Source organism: Mauremys reevesii, linkage group 22 (genome assembly GCF_016161935.1).
Source record: "Mauremys reevesii isolate NIE-2019 linkage group 22, ASM1616193v1, whole genome shotgun sequence".
NCBI classification, from domain to species: Eukaryota; Metazoa; Chordata; order Testudines; family Geoemydidae; genus Mauremys; species Mauremys reevesii.
This window is the reverse complement of record NC_052644.1, coordinates 12,822,594-12,842,330: the sequence shown is the minus strand read 5'-3', so window position 1 is coordinate 12,842,330 and position 19,737 is coordinate 12,822,594.

Below are 19,737 nucleotides of genomic sequence, written 5' to 3'. Positions count from 1 at the left end.
ATTATGATTGCATCATCCATGAATTCTAGGAATAACATGATGCAGTTCATATCATGTATGATGCAATACCAGCTTCAGATTGCATCATTCATTGTTTTGCCTAAAAAGCAAGTACTGTCCAAACCCAGTCATAGATTTATTCATAGATCCAGTCAAAGATGTATTTTAGTCATTTCTGGTTTAAATTGAGATCACTTCCCTTTATAACTCACGTATCCTCCGCCATTCCCAAGTCAAGGGTCGTATATACTGACCCAATAGCATATCTTGAAAACTAAAGCCAATCAACAATTTTAAGCATCATTTTCATTCTCAGTGACACAGAATTAGTAAAGTTGGACTACATTTATTTCAGAAGCATTTTGCCTGTAGAGCAGTGTTATATAAACAATCCACTACTAGTGGCTGGTGCTAGATCAAGTGCATGTTAAAAGGTAGAGAATTGTTACATTTTTATGTCTTTATAGTTTTACATTTAGTTGACTAAGGTATTATTTATGTGTCAGAATTTCTCATAATTATCTTCATATGGTAGCTAAAAGAGGTGACTGGTTGGTTGGTTGAGCCCTAGCTTGGTAGCATGGCCATCATCATAGGCTTTCATAGACTATAGGCCCAGATTCAAGGTGAAAATTTGTGAGCACAATCTTGTACAGTGAGTTTCATGAGGACACCCATTTGAAATTTTTGGACATTATCCCTCTTTCTGACTCCGTGTCTGTGTTTACTATATATATGTCATCTCTTTGTCTTCAGATCTGACTGTTATATTATACCTTGCATGCTTGAGTTTTGATTCAGTGATAAGACTAATAACCTGTCTGACTGTTTAATTTTGTGTTCTTAATTAGTATTCCTTCATTTTAAAACTTTTCAGCATTTGTGTGCCATTCATCATTTGTGTACATCTTTACAGCAGAAGATTTCAAGTGTAGATAAAGTACTTATTTACAGCAGAATATTTCAAGTGTGAATAGGCTACATATTGACCAGATAGAACACTATGAAGAGAAGATTTGAAAGTGGTGGAAGCAAGACATGGCAAAAACAACTGAGTGAAGCAGTAGCTAAGAGCTCAAAGCCAATAACTTCATTTCTCAAACCACTGGAAAACACACCTTACCCAACAAACAATGCTACAGATAATGAAAACTCTGCAACTGTAACAGGTAATATTTCAATGCCAATGCCTGAACATGAGGACAGTAGTCCAGAAGAAGATGTTCCAACAATAACAGATGCAGCAGAAGTTCCTGTGTATGATCAAGAAACTCAACAGCAGCAGGAAGATGTAGATCTTACAAAGCAAGAGCAATTCATGAGTACTACAGGTTTGACTGTGAAGTAATTATTCTGCGCTACTCCACACTGAATAGGCCTCAACTGGAGTATTGTGTCCAGTTCTGGGCACCATATTTCAGGAAAAATGTGGATAAATAGGAGAAAGTCCAGAGAAGAGCAAAAAACATTTTTAAAGATCTAGAAAACATGACCTATGAGGCAAGATTGAAAAATGTGGGTTTGTTTAGTCTGGAGAAGAGAAGACTGAGAGGGGACATGATAGGTTTCAAGTACATTAAAAAGGTTGTTATAAGGAGGAGGGGGAAAATTGTTCTCCTGAACCTCTGAGGATAGGGTAAGAAGCAATGGGCTTAAATTGCAGTAAGGATGATTTAGGCAGGACACTATGAAAAACTTCCAAACTGTTGGGATAATTAAGAACTGGAATAAATTGCCTAGGGAGCAGCAAAGAATCCTGTGGCACCTTATAGACTAACAGATGTTTTGCAGCATGAGCTTTCGTGGGTGAATACCCACTTCTTCACTGCTTGCATCTGAAGAAGTGGGTATTCACCCACGAAAGCTCATGCTGCAAAACATCTGTTAGTCTATAAGGCGCCACAGGATTCTTTGCTGCTTCTACAGAACCAGACTAACACGGCTACCCCTCTGATACTTGCCTAGGGAGGTTATGGAATCTCCATCATTGGATATTTTAAAGAGCAAGTTAGACAAACACCAGCCAGGAATGGTTGAGATAATACTTTGTCCTGCCTTGAGTTCAGGGGACTTGACTAGAAGACCTCTCAAGGTCCTTTCCAGTCCTATGATTCTATGTTACAAAATGCAGATGAAAGTGACTAAATGCATTTTTCTGAAGAGTTCCTGAGCAGTTAAAAATGAGATATTAGGAAATCAAAGCCCAAATTTAACTTGAGGTAACTTGCCTGCAGCGCGGTGAAATCCAATATTAAGGCAAATGTTTGAGGCATGAGACAGTACAAAGTACACTAATGTCCTGACATGGTATGGGACGGCAAGATACTTAGCCAGACAGATTTTTCATAATGAAAATAAAATAATACAAATCTTTCAATATGTAATATGCATTGTAGCATCACAAAGTACAGTGAGATGAACACAGTGATGACTCTTCGTTTCAAACAGGGCCTGCTTCTGTGGGAATGGCACTGTTCACAAATCTATCCTAGCATTCTCATTTTCTCGTGGAGATCACAAACATTACAATCAAATCATGTTACAAAATTAGGCGGAAAGTGACTAAGGACACTTTTCTGTGGAGTGTAAATATACTTACTGAGCAGTTAAAAGTGAGGTGTCAGAAGATCAAAGCTCAAATTTTTTCACCCCTACCCTGTGGCTCCTGGTGATGCAATAGGGAGCTGGTTGTGCTCAACAACTCTGAAAATCAGGCCCACACTCTTCAAAGGTGGAGGTGCAAAATCAATGGAAGTATAACACAAAATGGGGTCCCCAGGGACTAAGAGACATTTGTCGGCTGAGAGAGGAGGGAGGGAGAACACTATGGTCAAAAATAATATGTTTTCCATAATCCCATTTTTTCCTGTAATTGTTCTGAAAAGAACATCAATATCTAAGCATTCAACACAGGGACTAAACTCTCTGTTATATAAGCAAAAATAGCTCCTATGACAATCCATTTATAAATGCCCATCTCCCAGCCACTCAGTACCACAGGATCCTTATCGACAATGACTTGTAAAAAGGAGACTCTCGAAGGAACTATTGTGATACCAACAAAATACAAGCAACTTGCGTTCTGTCTGATTAACACTAAACTGAAACAATCAAAGTAAAAGTATCATTCTCGTCATGCACCTTCTCTGAAAAATGAAAATAAAAACAAATTCAAAACACACATTTTGCACTGTGTAATATGCACTCTAGCATCCTAATTTACTCTAAAGGACAAATATTCTGCACTGCTAAACTTTCTTTGTGACATCCAGGGCATGTGCACACAGCAGCTGGGAGATGTGATTCACAGCTTGGGTGTATGTGTACATAACAGCGCTGCTCGAGGTTCTGCTTAAAAATTGCAGTATGGTGGCAGCTGTCACTGAAAAAGGCTTCAGCTAACTGACCAAGTCAGTACCCAGGGCTTTGGGTAGAGTTAGACTTGGGTGGGGAGCCAGAACCTCTGCTTCTGGCACTGTGTCAACACTGCTATTCTTAGTCCGCTACTAAGAGCAAGAAAAATAACTACATATGTGAATCCACTTGCTGGGTGTGTTCACCATTTGAATAAAAACTGAGTTTTTGAAGGGCGTGAGATGAACACAGTGATGGCTCTTCATTTCAAAGAGAGCCTGCTTCTGTGTGAATGGCACTGTTCATAGAAACCTGTCCTAGCTTTCTCATTTTCTCCTGGAGATCATAAACATTACAATCAAATCATGTTATAAAATGCAGCGGAAAGTGACTAAGGACACTTTTCTGTGGAGTGTAAATATAGTTACTGAGCAGTTAAAAGTGAGGTGTCAGAAGCTCAAAGCTCAAATTTAACTTGATGTAACTTGCCCTTCAGTATTATGAAAGCCAACAGGAAGACATTTTTCTGAGCTAAGAGACAGGACAAAGTATGACATGGTATGCGAGGGTGAGATAGATAGATAGATAGATAGATAGATAGATAGATAATATGTTTGTAATGAAAAAAGCCTAAAAATAATTCAGTCTATCTATCTTGATTGTTATACTGCATTCATGGTTATATTATCTCATAGGATGAGAGGACTAAAACAGAGACAAGGAGAGAGAAAGCAAGATCAAAGGGGAAAGAGGTTGAAAATATTACAATGTGAGATAAGTGTTAAAATGTTTTGTGACTAAGGAACACTCAAGGATACTCAGGGTAGGGTGTGAAGGAGGAGGGAGGAAAGATTCTGCTTTCATCTTTCCCCCCACTTTGAGCTGGCTCTTCATTGAGATGTTTCCACCTTGCAGGAAACAGCAGCTTGAAGGATACTCAATACTTTTCTCGTTACCAACAGATCCCATGCTTACTGCAGATGGCAGACAGTAGGAATTGAGCCATGCCCCCTTTTTCTTGGCCACACCCCTTACACTGGGCCAGAAGGAGGAGGAAATGTCCGCTTATATACTGGCTGTACACCACAGACAGGCATCCTCATGCAAGGCACTTAAAATCAGTCCTTCAAGTTTAGACCAAAGAAAAAAATAAGTACAAAAATTCCTGGATAATTATGTAAGCTTCTGTGAAAGGAAGTCCTCAACAGTTCTGTTACGGGGTTTAAAAAAACCTGATGGTTAAAGAACTCTCCCAGACTAGCCAATGAAATGAAGAATATCTTTTTTTATTTAAGAACATTATTCTGATGGAAAATCCAGTTGTGAAATCAAAGATAACTTACTCTTTTCATTCTTTAGTTGGCCTGAAAAAGAACATTGTGATTTCAATTACCAATTGGGAGAACACATATTACATAAACTCACTCAAGGAACTGTCCTTGCAGACCTGAACAATCATCGGCTGCCAGTTTTCTCATTCATCCACTTTCCTACACACCACCCCGATCCATCGGCCAGATCTAGTAACAGCTCAGCATCTTATATTCCAGAATGAAACAAAGGAGAGGCCCTGGGCATGCATAAAAGTGGAGAACCATCCCATGCCCCACTGACTCCTGTTGATAAATACCCATCTCCCAGCCACCCATTATCACAGGCACTTTATTGACAATGACTTGAACTCGCAGTCTGGTAGTGTAGACAAGGCCTGATTTTCAGGAGGGATAGCAGAGTCTGGGTCTGGGGGAAGCAGTGGGGGCCAGGGGTGATGGAGGAAGTGGGTGGGGAGCCTGGGGAGGCAGTTGGGGGCCAGGGCCAATGGGGTGATATGTGGGGGCTGTGAGATTGAGTGGGTTCCAGAGGAGGTGAGGGGATGGCTAGGGGAAGCAGAGGGAGGCAGGGTGCTGGGTGGGGGTCTGGAGTACGCAGTGGGGGGCAGGAGCAATGGGGGTTACCAGGACAGGCAGTGCCCACCAGAGAGCCAAAATGCAAGTTTCTCCAGGATGCCATTTTCTCTATGGCTGATCCTGGCAGGGCTGGCCTTAAGGGTTGGAAACGTGGGGGAAGAGGGTATTGCTAGAGGTGCCTTGGCAGTCATCATGAAGTTTACAGTGGCTGTGGTGGTGAGAGAGGGAGTTGCCATTTTTCACCACTCCCCCTGCACTAGCATCAGTTCTTAGGGGCCTATGCAGAGAAGCTGTGGCTCCTGGTGACGTAATAGGGAGCTGGGTGCGCTCAACAACTCTGAAAATCAGGCCCACACTCTTCGAAGGTGGAGGTGCACAATCAATGGAAGTATAACACAAAATGGGGTCCCCAAGGGCTAAGAGACATTTGTCGGCTGAGAGACAAGGGAGGGAGAACACTACGGTCAAAAATAATATGTTTTCCATTACAGAGGTTTTAGCTATTTTTTTTAATTTTATTTATATATAACTTTATTCATTTCATTTTAATTTGTTTGTGTGAAACCACGAGATAATCCCATTTTTTCCTGTAATTGTTCTGAAAAGAACATCCATATGTACGCATTCACCACAGGGACTAAACTCTCTGTTATATAAGCAAAAATAGCTCCTTTGACAATCTGTTTATAAATGCCCATCTCCCAGCTACTCAGTACCACAGGACCCTTATAAACAATGGCCTGTAAAAGGAGACTTTTGAAGGACCTATTGTGATACCAACAAAATATAAGCAACTTGTGTTCTGTCTGATTAACACTAAACTAAAACAATCAAAGTAAACCTATAATTCTCGTCCTCTAGCTTCACTGAAAAATGAAAAAAACAAATTCAAAACACACATTTTGCACTACATAATATGCACTCTAGCATCCTAATTTATACTAATGGACAAATACTCTGCATTGCTAAACCTTCTTTGCAATTCTCAGCTTGGATGTATGTGTACACAAAAGCGCTCCTCAAAGTTCTGCTTAAAAATTGCAGTATGATGGCAGCAGTCACTGAAAAAGGCTTCAGCTAACTGACCAAGTAAGTACCCAGGGCTTCAGGTAGAGTTAGACTTGGGTGGGGAGCCAGAACCTCCGCTTCTGGCACTGTGTCAACACTGCTATTCTTAGTCCACTACTAAGAGCAAGAAAAATAACTACATATGTGAATCCACTTGCTGGGTGTGTTGACCATTTGAATAAAAACAGATTTTGAAGGGCAGTGTGAAGGGTACTATGGTGCCTTGTGATAAAGGAGGATATTGATATAATAAGCACCACAGAAACCTGGTGGACTGAGAGCAATCAATGGGACACAATCATTCCGGGGTACAAAATATATTGGAAGGACAGAACAGGTCATGCGGGGAGGAGGGAGTGGCACTATATTTGAAAGAAAATGTAGGATCAAATTAAGTAAAAATCTTAAGTGAATCCACATGTTCCACATAATCTCTATGGATAGAAATTTCATGCTCTAATAAGAATATAACATTAGGGATCTATTATCAACCACCTGATCAGTACAGTGATAGTGATGATGAAATGCTAAGGGGAATTAGAGAGGCTATCAAAATTAAGAACTCAGTAATAGTGGGGGATTTCAATTATCCCCATATTGACTGGGAACATTTCACTTCAGGATGAAATGCAGAGATAAAATTTCTTGATACTTTTGTCGAAGAAAAACTCAGTTCTCGCTTTTTGTTTGGATGCAGCAAAATTAAATACTTTATTATTTCTCCAGTAATTACCATGGAGGGAGAGAGTGCCATAGGACACAGGGTCCTGGACAGGTCTCTCAACTGGTAAACAATTACAGCAAGCCTTTATACCTTTTACAGACAATTTCTAGCAATAATACAGACAGTAAAAAGCAACAAATACATTTTGTTTATACATAAGCTTTTCTGCTATCTCACTAGAAAAACAAGACTGCAAGACTGCATATTGCAAGGTCGTAATAACTTTCACACAATTCACTCTGTCTTACATTATCTTGCTTCCTCACGTCACCAGGGTCACAGTTAACCTAACTCATGCTAACTAACATTCATTAAGATCTCTTCAAAACCTTGTTAATTATTTACTGGCTTCCACACTCCCCTCTTTTGTACTTCTAGTACAACAAACAATTTCAACTCTCAATTCGCATGAAACCATGGACTTCAGATTCTACAGCAAACATGTCAACCGTCATGGGACGTAATGACAATGCATGAGTAGCATGAACATGAAAGGTATTGCTATTCTTACGTTATTTACAACAACAACAACAATAATATAATCCTAAATTAACTAACAACACTACAAATAATAACAATCCTATAGGAATAATATAATGGGGCTGTTGTACAATCGTGAACACAAAGCACAAAACATCATACCTAGTACATAAAGTAAACACTCTATAAGGTGTATGAAAGGCATTCCTTCCAGCTTGATATATATTCTAAAGCATGGGAATTTGCCCTTGTAATTCAGAGATTCTTAGAACCTTTGGTAACAATGAAAGCAAATTTTGAAACTGATCAGGCACCATTCTAATCCAATCAAAATATACCTGAAATCTAAGAGCTACATGTAACATTCTATCTGCAGGCCAGGAAATGATAGGATTGCCTGCAGCAGTGGTAAGATCAATATGTATATCTTGTATAGTGGTGGCATTAACGCACACACAGCTATCATTAGCTTGAAAAAAATGGGTGTCCCGTCAGGGTAGTTCCTTGACCTCCACCCTCTCAACAAATATTGTCATAAACAGTGACAACTTCCCCTAGCTTCAGTTTAGAGATACACTGAGCTGTGGTGGTTCTAACGGCCAAAATGTCCATTGACTCTCTATTCTTATCCAAAATGTCAGGTGTCATTCTAGGGGTACTGTCTAGAAATCAGTTGGAGATACCAGGTGGTCTAATTTCCCCAGATGTCTCGGTAAACAATTACAGTCCCACAGGCATCCTCCCCATGGACCCAGCAGGATTCGGTATGTGGGAGCCCACACCCACCCTAACCGGTCCATATGCTTGGAAGGAGCACTGTGAATGTCCACACTCCCATCCAGAAAGTGTCCAAGTATGTCTTCATGACCACAGATCAGATGGTACTCCTGACGTGTCTGTAAGGGCAGTGGGCCAAGTCTGGTCCAGATCCCACTGCAATGCCTTCCCAGCCTCAGTGATATTCAATACCATCTCTGTCAGTCTCCTTCTGGGTCATAGAACTAAGGGTGGAAATGACATGTAACTCAGCAACTCCAGCCTGTACTGAAGATAGCTGAGCTTCAAAAATAAGACTAGTGGCCTTTTCTAGTTGCCCCAATTTCATATCATGTTCTTGGCCTGGAAGAATAGTCCAAATGGCTACTACACTATTGGCCAGATGAAATAACCCAGCCCACAGGGATCTGGTCAATTCCCTTTTTGTCCAGAGGAAATACATTTCATTAGTTCCTGACAATATTTAAGCATTATGTTATCCAGCAAATGAATGTCCATCTGAGCTGGGGTTAGTGGGGGTGCAGTTGGTAGTCAGCATTGGGTGTCCTGTCAAATTTCATGAGGGCTGAGTCCAGTCGTTCGATTGGGAATGGTTCTCATACACATCAGTGCAAAGGAAGGGCATCTGGCCACTGTAAGTGTGTCTCAGCACAAATCTGGCCAGTTTATTCTTTAAAATCCTGTTCTGGCGTTCCACTGTCCCAGCAGATTCTGGGTGGTGAGGGCAGTGAGTTGCACATAACTCCTTTACAATCTGTCCAGTAAAAATGAATTCCACGATCAGTGTTGATACCCACAGGGATGGCAAAACGTGGCACAAAATCTTTAAGCAAAATGTCACAACAGTCCTGACACCTGCTTTCCTGCAGGGAAAAGCTTTAACCCAATCGGTAAATACATCAACTAAAACAAATACATATCCATAACCACAACATGTAGATATCGAAATAAAATCAATCTGAATATTTACAAAAGGTCCCCAAGGAGGAGAGTGGGCTGGCCGCTGCACACCAATCTCGTGTAACTGCAACAACCATTTCCACCCCCCTTCCCTTGGTAGGCAGCCAAGCGATGTCCTTGACTGGGGCCAGCGCATGTTAGCCATTCTCTTTTTTCTCCCTTCTTGGCGGTTTTTTTTTTTTCATTTTTTTTTCGTTAACATACAAAGAAAACTTTTACCCTTGACTCATACACCTTCTTTTATACCATGAACACATAAACATTACTGTTATACAGTACATTAGTCTTATTAATCAAGTATGCCACATATACCCTTTCACTAAAATAACCTTATTACAGAACTTTGGAAGAACAAGCCAGGACAAGCACACCCACTTTGAGAAGTTCACTTAATATAACTTCTAGTCCAATAGCTATCCACCATCCCCAGCCCTCTGGCTAAAAGTCTGAGGTAGCCAGAAGGATCCCTCGTACAATATGGGGAGTGGGTTAACTTTTCATGTCCTTGCATCCAAAGACTGTCAGTATGCAAATTTTAACAACAATTCTCAATTAAAAGATTTGGCCAAATGTTTTCCCATTTATCTGGTTCTGTGGGGAAGATATTTTTGCTGTATCTTTTTTCAGATGCCTTCTACTTTATTCTAAATGTATGTAAATTTCACTACAGTTGTATTTCGGCTACATTTGGCCAATGTAGTTTCTTTCTCTTACTTAAGAAAATGTATTAGACTTAAGTATATCACATTTTTCTGATGTAACCAAACACTTCGTATTCTAAGGTGAACAAAACAAGTATCTGCATTTCAATCCAACATTTCCGCTTGATATCAAATCAGACCATCTCATGAAAATATTAAACACAACAATTTTTTTTGGCCACGAGACAAAACACCACAAAACAGAACATAGAACACACAACATAATTGTGACTGCCAGTAAATCATAATACGTTGAATGCTGTGTAGCTGGCATTAATGGTCTTTGATTATCTGAAAGACAAAAACAGATGTCCACCCCTTCGGGGCAGTTAAATACTTAAAATATACAAATACTCTTGTTGATTCTAGGCAAAACAGAGGAATTACCCCATATTTTCTCGTATGTGCTTCTTAGACAGCCCTGGTTCAGCGGCCTCTACCTTATCAGTTAGTTAATCTGCATTAACACAGATGCTTTCCGGCTTGTTTTTACTTTTTTTAACTCCTGCTTTTAAACACTGAAAGAAAACATCACCACTTATAGTGCCTGTAGAGCCTAATAAAATTCTCATTACATAGCACTGTATACAGTCTTCAACTGATTTAACAAAATTGGTCATAGCCAAATTATTACAATCTAATAAATGTATTTGCCTGAATTTATTTACAAACATTTCAAAGACACCAAAAACTGTTCTCTTAAAAATCACTTGCTTTTCCCTTCCAACAGCCACTTTTATCAACTCAAATCACCATTCCAAATATCCTCTTGAGTATTTGAAATCCTCATGCTTATATTCACTTACTCCTTCTTTCCACTACACCCTCAAAAGTTTCCAACCTGTTTTCCAATCACTCTGTCTGTTGCCCTCCCGCTTGGGCCCGATCCTTTTTTCCTCACTGAATCGTCCCGTCCATGGACACTAGCTTGTTCCACAATCAGTTCTTAGCTAGGAGGGTGGGCTACTCAACTAGCCCCCACCCTTCTGGTCTTGTCCCCAAAACATTTCTACTCACAAGACTACCTGAGTCCTCCCTAGTAAGGCTTGCCACCTGGGCAAAAATACATGGCCATTCACTTAACACATAATCCAAACCCCTTTGGGGGTCTACCCAGAGACCCACCCATTTGTCTGCTGACACTTAAACAGAAAAGAAAATTACACAGAGAGCAAAGAAAATTACAGTCTAAGCCAAATTTTTCTACTTCTATTATATTGTCCACTACGGGGGGGCGGGACTGTAAAAATCTCAGGACAACCTCAGAGCTTCATCGCACACATGGCTTCCACCCTGAGGAATTACGAACGAGAAGTTCAGTTCCGCTCACACACCTAACGCCCAAATGAACAGAGCAGAAAAACATCAGTAACCGGTTAAACAAAACAGAGCCAAAGCTAAATAGTGCACCAAAGCCAAATAGTGTTTCCTTATTCTATTAGAGCTCACCTATAATCATGCTATTCTTAACACCTAACACCAACAGTACCAAACAAAGCAAACATAAACTAACAAGGGTAAAACAGATAGATGGTGTAAATTCTGCATTGCCCCCCCATCTTAATTGCTCACCAAACTGTGACAAATTCCTGTTACTAATTTATCCCTCATGTCAGGTGATCAGACCAACAAAGCATATAATCAAAGTTTAAAGCTTCATTAAAAATAATAAAACAACGGAGAGTATTGGGAACACTCCCACATCACTCAGGAAAAATATGAATGCCCCAAGCCTTAAACCACTTTAATACTCACACATGTCTCACTGGGAAGTTAAGCTTTGCAAATATAATTCCAATTCTGTAACTTGTACTGCCTGTCTCTATTTTCCACAAGCAGCTGGGGCTGAAACAGTTTTCCTTTTCACTTAGCATAGTCCGCACTAATTCATGACCTTGAAGACAAAACAACTTCTCCTTTATCTCAGGGCTAAGCCGAATTTCAAATTAACCCGTTCCTAGACAAATTGCTCACACTGTGACAGAGGTTTTTCTCTGTGATTAAAGCTCCACTGAGATATATGATCTTATCTAGATTGAAGGTACCTTCTAATGGGCATTGTTTAAATGAATTTTCACGCGTATACAGATTCCAATCATTTAAATACCTGCAGGTTTTAGGACCATAATGTACGTACATGTAATATGCTGGGGCACCCTTAGGGGGTGAGGTGGAATATTTAGACAGTCCCTTACCCATTTTCCACTTACACACACAGACTCACAAGGAAAGGGGAGGGAAGATGGGTTCACACACTCCTAGACCCAGGCAGCTTCCTCGCCGGACTATGCCAGGCTGAGTCAGCCCACCGTGGGTCGGATCTCCTAAAGATCCACTAGTTACCGGGCTAGCCACTCACACTGGTGTACACACACACACACCAAGGCCTCTTTTTCTTCCTTTTTCCTTTTTCTTTTTAACCCTTTTTCAACCTTTTTATCTTTTTTTTTTTTTTTTTTAAACCATGATGCATCTTTACCTGGTCCGGACCAATACCATGAGGCGGTATTACAACCCTCTTGAGGCGGTAAACCCCTCAGCACCGGTGCATTCTAATGCATTTACCTATGCATTACCTTATGCATTACCTTATGCATTTCCTTGGCCAACTCAGCAGTTCCCAGTACTGCTATAAACTAACCTTATTGGGGCCTCTCCCCAATACCACTTTGCATCTGATCCTGCTGCACAGTCAATAAGTTCAGATGGCGTGAGCCCAACAGAGAGACAGACGTCCTCAGGGACAGTCCTCCTCCGATACCCCAATAGAGATTTCAAAAGGTCTCATACCTCTCATGTGGCGCCATGGGGTTCGAAGGGGAATGCTCCGTAGTAGTTGTCTGTGGGTCCGTGGGCGTTGCCATCCCGGACGAGCCCCAAATTGTCGAAGAAAAACTCAGTTCTCGCTTTTGTTTGGATGCAGCAAAATTAAATACTTTATTATTTCTCCAGTAATTACCATGGAGGGAGAGAGTGCCATAGGACACAGGGTCCTGGACAGGTCTCTCAACTGGTAAACAATTACAGCAAGCCTTTATACCTTTTACAGACAATTTCTAGCAATAATACAGACAGTAAAAAGCAACAAATACATTTTGTTTATACATAAGCTTTTCTGCTATCTCACTAGAAAAACAAGACTGCAAGACTGCATATTGCAAGGTCGTAATAACTTTCACACAATTCACTCTGTCTTACATTATCTTGCTTCCTCACGTCACCAGGGTCACAGTTAACCTAACTCATGCTAACTAACATTCATTAAGATCTCTTCAAAACCTTGTTAATTATTTACTGGCTTCCACACTTTAAATGATTGCTTCATGGAGCAGCTGGTACGGGAACCCACAAGGGGAGTGGAGCGCAGGAGCTGGTCCAAGAGGTAACTATAGCAGGACCGTTTGGAAATAGTGACCATAATACAATAACATTCAACATCCCTGTGGTGGGAAGAACATCTCAACAGCCCAAAATTGTGGCATTTAATTTCAAAAGAGGGAACTATGCAAAAATGAGGGAGTTAGTTAAACAAAAGTTAAAAGGTACAGTGACTAAAGTGAAATCCCTGCAAACTGCATAGGCGCTTTTTAAAGACACCATAATAGAGGCTCAACTTCAATGTATAACCCAAATTAAGAAGCACAGTAAAAGAACTAAAAAAGAGCCACCGTGGCTTAACAACCCTGTAAAAGAAGCAGTGAGAGATAAAAAGACTTCTTTTAAAAAGTGGAAGTCAAATCCTAGTGAGGCAAATAGAAAGGAGCATAAACAATGGCAACTTAAGTGCAAGAGTGTAATGAGAAAAGCCAAAGAGGAGTTTGAAGAACGGCTTGCCAAAAACTCCAAAGGTAATAACAAAATGTTTTTTAAGTACATCAGAAGCAGGAAGCCTGCTAAACAACCAGTGGGGCTCCTTGATGATCAAGATACAAAAGGAGCGCTTAAAGATGATAAAGTCATTCTGGAGAAATTAAATGGATTCTTTGCTTCAGTCTTCATGGCTGAGGATGTTAGGGAGAGTCCCAAACCTGAGCCGGCTTTTGTAAGTGACAAATCTGAGGAACTGTCACAGATTGAAGTGTCACTAGAGGAGGTTTTGGAATTAATTGATAAACTCAACATAAACAAGTCACTGGGACCAGATGGCATTCACCCAAGAGTTCTGAAAGAACTCAAATGTGAAGTTGCAGAACTATTAACTAAGGTTTGCAACCTGTCCTTTAAATCGGCTTCTATACCCAATGACTGGAAGTTGGCTAATGTAACACCAATATTTAAAAAGGACTATAGAGGTGATCCTGGCAATTACAGACTGGTAAATCTAATGTTGGTACTGGGCAAATTAGTTGAAACAATAGTTAAGAATAAAATTGTCAGACACATAGAAAAACATAAACTGTTGAGCAATAGTCAACATGGTTTCTGTAAAGGGAAATTGTCTCTTACTAATCTATTAGAGTTCTTTGAAGGAGTCAACAAACATGTGGACAAGGGGGATGCAGTGGACATAGTGTACTTAGATTTCCAGAAAGCCTTTGACAAGGTCAGCAAAGAGTCTTGTGGCACGTTAGGTCCTTCATCAAAGGCTCTTATGTAAATTAAGTTGTCATAGGATAAAAGGGAAGGTTCTTTCATAGATTGAGAACTGGTTAAAAGACAGGGAACAAAGGGTAGGAATCAACGGTAAATTCTCAGAATGGAGAGGGGTAACTAGTGGTGTTCCCGAAGGGTCAGTCTTAGGACAAATCCTATTCAACTTATTCATAAATGATTTCAAGGAAGAGGTAAACAGTGAGGTGGTAAAGTTTGCAGATGATACCAAACTGCTCAAGATAGTTAAGACCAAAGCAGACTGTGAAGAACTTCGAAAAGATCTCACAAAACTAAGTGATTGGGCAACAAAATGGCAAATGAAATTTAATATGGATAAATGTAAAGTAATGCACATTGGAAAAAAATAATCCCAACTATACATACAATATGATGGGGGCTAATTTAGCTACAGAAGTCAGGAAAAAGATTTTGGAGTCATCGTGGATAGTTCTCTGAAGATGTCCACGCAGTGTGCAGAGGCAGTCAAAAAACCAAACAGGATGTTAGTAATCATTAAAAAGGGGATAGAGAATAAGACTGAGAATATATTATTGCCCTTATATAAATCCATGGTACGCCCACGTCTCGAACACTACATACAGATGTGGCCTCCTCATCTCAAAAAAGATATATTGGCACTAGAAAAGGTTCAGAAAAGGACAACTAAAATGATTAGGGGTTTGGAGAGGGTCCCATATGAGGAAAGATTAAAGAGGCTAGGACTCTTCAGCTTGGAAAAGAGGAGACTAGGCGGGGATATGATAGAGGTATAGAAAATCATGAGTGATGTGGAGAAAGTGGATAAGGAAAAGTTATTTACTTATTCCCATAATACAAGAACTAGGGGTCACCAAATGAAATTAATAGGCAGCAGGTTTAGAACAAATAAAAGGAAGATCTTCTTTATGCAGCGCACAGTCAGCTTGTGGAACTCCTTCCCTGAGGAGGTTGTGAAGGCTAGGACTATAACAGTGTTTAAAAGGGAACTGGATACATTCATGGTAGTTAAGTCCATAAATGGCTATTAGCCAGGATGGGTAAGGAATGTTGTCCATGGCCTCTGTTCTTATGTTCACATGCAATTTTTTAAATTTTTCATGGGAGGGAGTTTGTGTAGCGAGAGCAGGATGCAGAAGCTACAGTGTGGCTGAGAAAATGGAAACAAAGAATTTGTTGAAACTCATAGAATTACTGTTCCGTAGAGGTGCACAAGATATAAAAGACATAAATTTTGCATCTTATTCAAATGATTTCCATAATTAATAACACCCACCAGCTAAAGAAAAAGGTTCAATCCTCAAAAAATAAGCACCATAAAGAACAGTCTTCTATGGGGGGAAAAAACAGTTGAGAAATCTTTCAGAACTTACCAATTAATCTACAGAGTTCATCTGCAAAAGGACAGTGTGATTTCAATGAGAAATTGGATGAACACTTCTTACCTTCCCTCACTCCTTGCACAACTTGCCAGTGACAGATGCTAGGTTTCTCTATCATCCCTTTTCCTACACACCACATCTCACCCATCAGCCACATCTAGTAACAACTTCATAATCTTGCTTTCCAAAATTAACCAAAGCAAAGGCCCTGGGCTCGCACAAAACTGGAGAACCAGCTCACTCTCTGCTCATGCAGGGTTACAAATGTCCATCTCCCAGACACCTATTGCATCAGACACCTCAGCTACACTGCTTGAACCCTGAGCCTGTTGACGGAATGATTGTGATACCCACAAGCAACGAATAATTTGCGATCAGTTTGATTAACACTAAACTCAAAAATCAAAGCAAACCTACCATTCTGCATCTCTAGCGCCTCTGAAAGAGTTAAAAAAAAGAAAAATATGATGTCAAAATAATGCAAGTCTTTCAATATGCAAACCCGTAGCAAAATTAAAAGTAAGGAACACACTCCCTGCCCTACTTTGCTTTCTTTGTGACACACACAGAAGTCTGCACAGCATCTGGGAGGTGTGATTCAGCATTATGAAATCCAACATCAAGGGATGTATTGGATGTATGCGACAGGAAAGAATACACAAATGTTCTGACATGATGTGAGAGGGCGATCGAGCTACAGTATTTTAATAATGAAAAGGTAATCTTGAAAACTGACTCTATCACAAATTTTACACCCTATTCATCTCTATATTGGTTTGATCGAAGAGAATTGGGAGGACTCAAAGAGCAATGGGAAGAATGAGACCACGGCACATTGGGAAAAAGATTAAAGAGCAAAGATGCAGTAAACATTAGAATGTGAGAGAAAAGTGAAATTTTTTTTCCCCACAATAAATAATAGAAAGAGGTAAATTAAGGAAAAGGGAAAGGTCTGTTGAGAGTCTAAGGTGACTTCCTTTGTGCTGTTGCACATCTTGAAGTTGAATTTGTAAGAGTGGCCCCTGATTTTAAGAACGTATTTTAGTGACCTTATATGTCCAGACATGCTATCTCTCCTCTTGAGTTAATTGGGAGTTAGGAGTGCTCAACAACTCTGAAAATCAGACCCCCACTCTCTGCAAAATCAACAGAAAGTACAACAAAAATGCTATCCCTAGGCAGTAAAGTTCATTTTTGATCTCAGAAAAGACAAAGTTTGAGAAACAAATCATAATTTTCTTCCATTAGAGAGGTTTTTTCTTGGTCTTTTCCCCCTGTTATTTAGTTATAGGTGGACGTATTTCATTTCATTTCTTGGGGGCCAGTGAAGCCACCGGACAATCCCATCAGTATTTACTATTCTTTTCCTGCAGTTCTCCTGAGAAAGAATATCAATATTTCAGCATTCACAAACGGGCTCCATCCCACCTTGGAGGCGGGCAAAGAGCTTATATGAGAATGCGAGGAAATGCACAAAAGGTCAGTTGCAACAGAGTTGTTCATTTCTTCGGAAATGGACAAAGGATGCAACTGCCCTTCTCAGCTCTGCATACACACACAAGGCCCGTCTCAACCAGGGCCTCTTATTACGCCACTCACTGAGGAGATGGGAGATTCAGTTAGTCCCTCTCTGCCTGAGGTGGATCTGGGATTTCAACTTGGATTTCCCACCACTCACCAGAGTGCCTTAATCACCGGCCTGAAGGCTGTTAGAGAGATCCGGAGTAGTGGCTAATGAATGCCCAAGGATGCTCAGGATAGGAATAGGGAAGAGGAGTGATGAAAGGGTCTGTTTTCATCTTGCCCTCCAATTTTGAGCCGGCTCTTCAGACAGATATCCCCGCCTTCTGGGATACAACATCTTGAAGGATGTGATAAGCCAATTCTTAATCCAACAGATCCCATGGGTATTCCAGAAGGCAGGTTATATGAATCCCGAGCCGTGCCCCTTTTTCCTTGCCAAACCCTCCACACTGGGGAAGAAGAAGGGGGAAATGGAGACATAGAGACTGGCTCAACACCACACAATTTTCCCCACTGCAAGGGCATTCCCCTAGAACAAACAGCCTTTATTTTGTTTTTTTATTTTTCATGGGAGGGAGTTTGTGTAGCGAGAGCAGCATGCAGAACTACAGTATGGCTGAGAAGAGGAAACAAAATATTTGTTGAAACTCATAGAGTTACTGTTCCATAGAGGTGCACAGCACATAAGAGAGATAAGTTTTACATCTTCTTCAAATGATTTCCATAATTAAAAACACACACCAGAAAAAGGAAAAGGTTTAATCCTCAAAAAATAAGCACCATAAATATCTTATGCTAGCCTCCTCAATTTTTTTCTCAGGAATGGGAGGTTGGAGATGGGCAAGTAATCAGAGATATTGTCACAGTCAAGTGTTAGCTTCCTGAGGGTTTGGTGAAATGTCATACTTTTTATGGAGCTTGGTCGGTGTGCTTCTCTGGAGGAGATATTGGCTATTTCCATTAACAATGGGCACGGTTATTTTGCAGTGGCTTTTAACAGCCATAAGGGTACACTGGACTAGATGACTCACTGAGATCCCTTCCAGTCCTACATTTCGAAGATTTTATGTGAAATGAATATAATATTATCCAAGTGATCCAACAAGTGTTTGTCTAACCTGTTCTTAAAATCCTCTAATGTCAGAGATTCCACACCCTCACTAGGTAATTAGTTCCAGTGTCTAACTTCCCTTAGAATTAGGAAATTTTTCCTAATGTCTAACCTAAAACTCTCTTGCTGAAATTTAAGCCCATTAATTCTTACCATGGTATCAGTGGTTATGGAGAACAGTTTATTACCCTCATTTTTATAACAACTTTTTTCATACTTGAAGATCATTATCAGCAGTGGTCCTAGTTTTCTGTGATAAAAAACCAAAATTCTCTGAAAAAAATTACAAAACTCTAAGTTTTTCCTCCATGAAAATGAAATACTGAACTTCAAATTTCCTAGACACTTTACCATACCATGCCACCTTTACTTCTTCAATGCTGCTGTTAAGCATCAGAGGGGTAGCCGTGTTAGTCTGGATCTGTAAAAGCAGCAAAGAGTCCTGTGGCACCTTATAGACTAACAGACGTTTTGGAGCATGAGCTTTCATGGGTAAATACTCACTTCGTCGGATGCTGCTGTTGGCAGTGCTGCCTTTAGAGCTGGGAACCCAGCCAGCATCAGCCACTCTCTGCTTGGCCTTCAGAGCTGGGCGGCTGGAGTAAAGACAAGGGCTCCCCAGACGGGGGGGGGGGGGGAGAGAAAGTGGGGCAATTTGCCCCGGGCCCCGGGCTCCGCAGGGGCCCCCAAGAGAACAGCTGAGGCTCCCACCTCCTCCCCTCTCCTGGAGCCTCAGCAGACAGCGCCGCAGCGTGCCTCCGGCGGGGCCCCTGAGCCCCGCCCCGCTCTGAGCTGCGTGGTGAGGGGGTGGGGCTGCGAGCTCTAGGCTGAGCTCAGCTCCTTCGCTCGGTGAGGAGCTCACAGCCCCGACCCCTCACCACGCGGCTCGGAGCAGGGCGGGGCTCAGGCCCCGCCGGACACATGCTGCTGCTGTTCAGTGAGGCGCTGAGGCTCTGGGCGAGGAGGGAGCTGGGGCTAAGAGGCTCGGGCCAGGGAGTTGGCTAAGGGGCAAGAAGTCCCAGAGACAGTCAGGGCACAGGGAGGGGGCAGAGGTTGGGAAGCTGGTCAGGGGCAGGGAAATGGGGGTTGGATTGTGGGTGTTCCGGGGGTCTGTCAGGACTCAGTGGGGGTGGGGGGAGTGGATAGGGGTTGGGGCAGA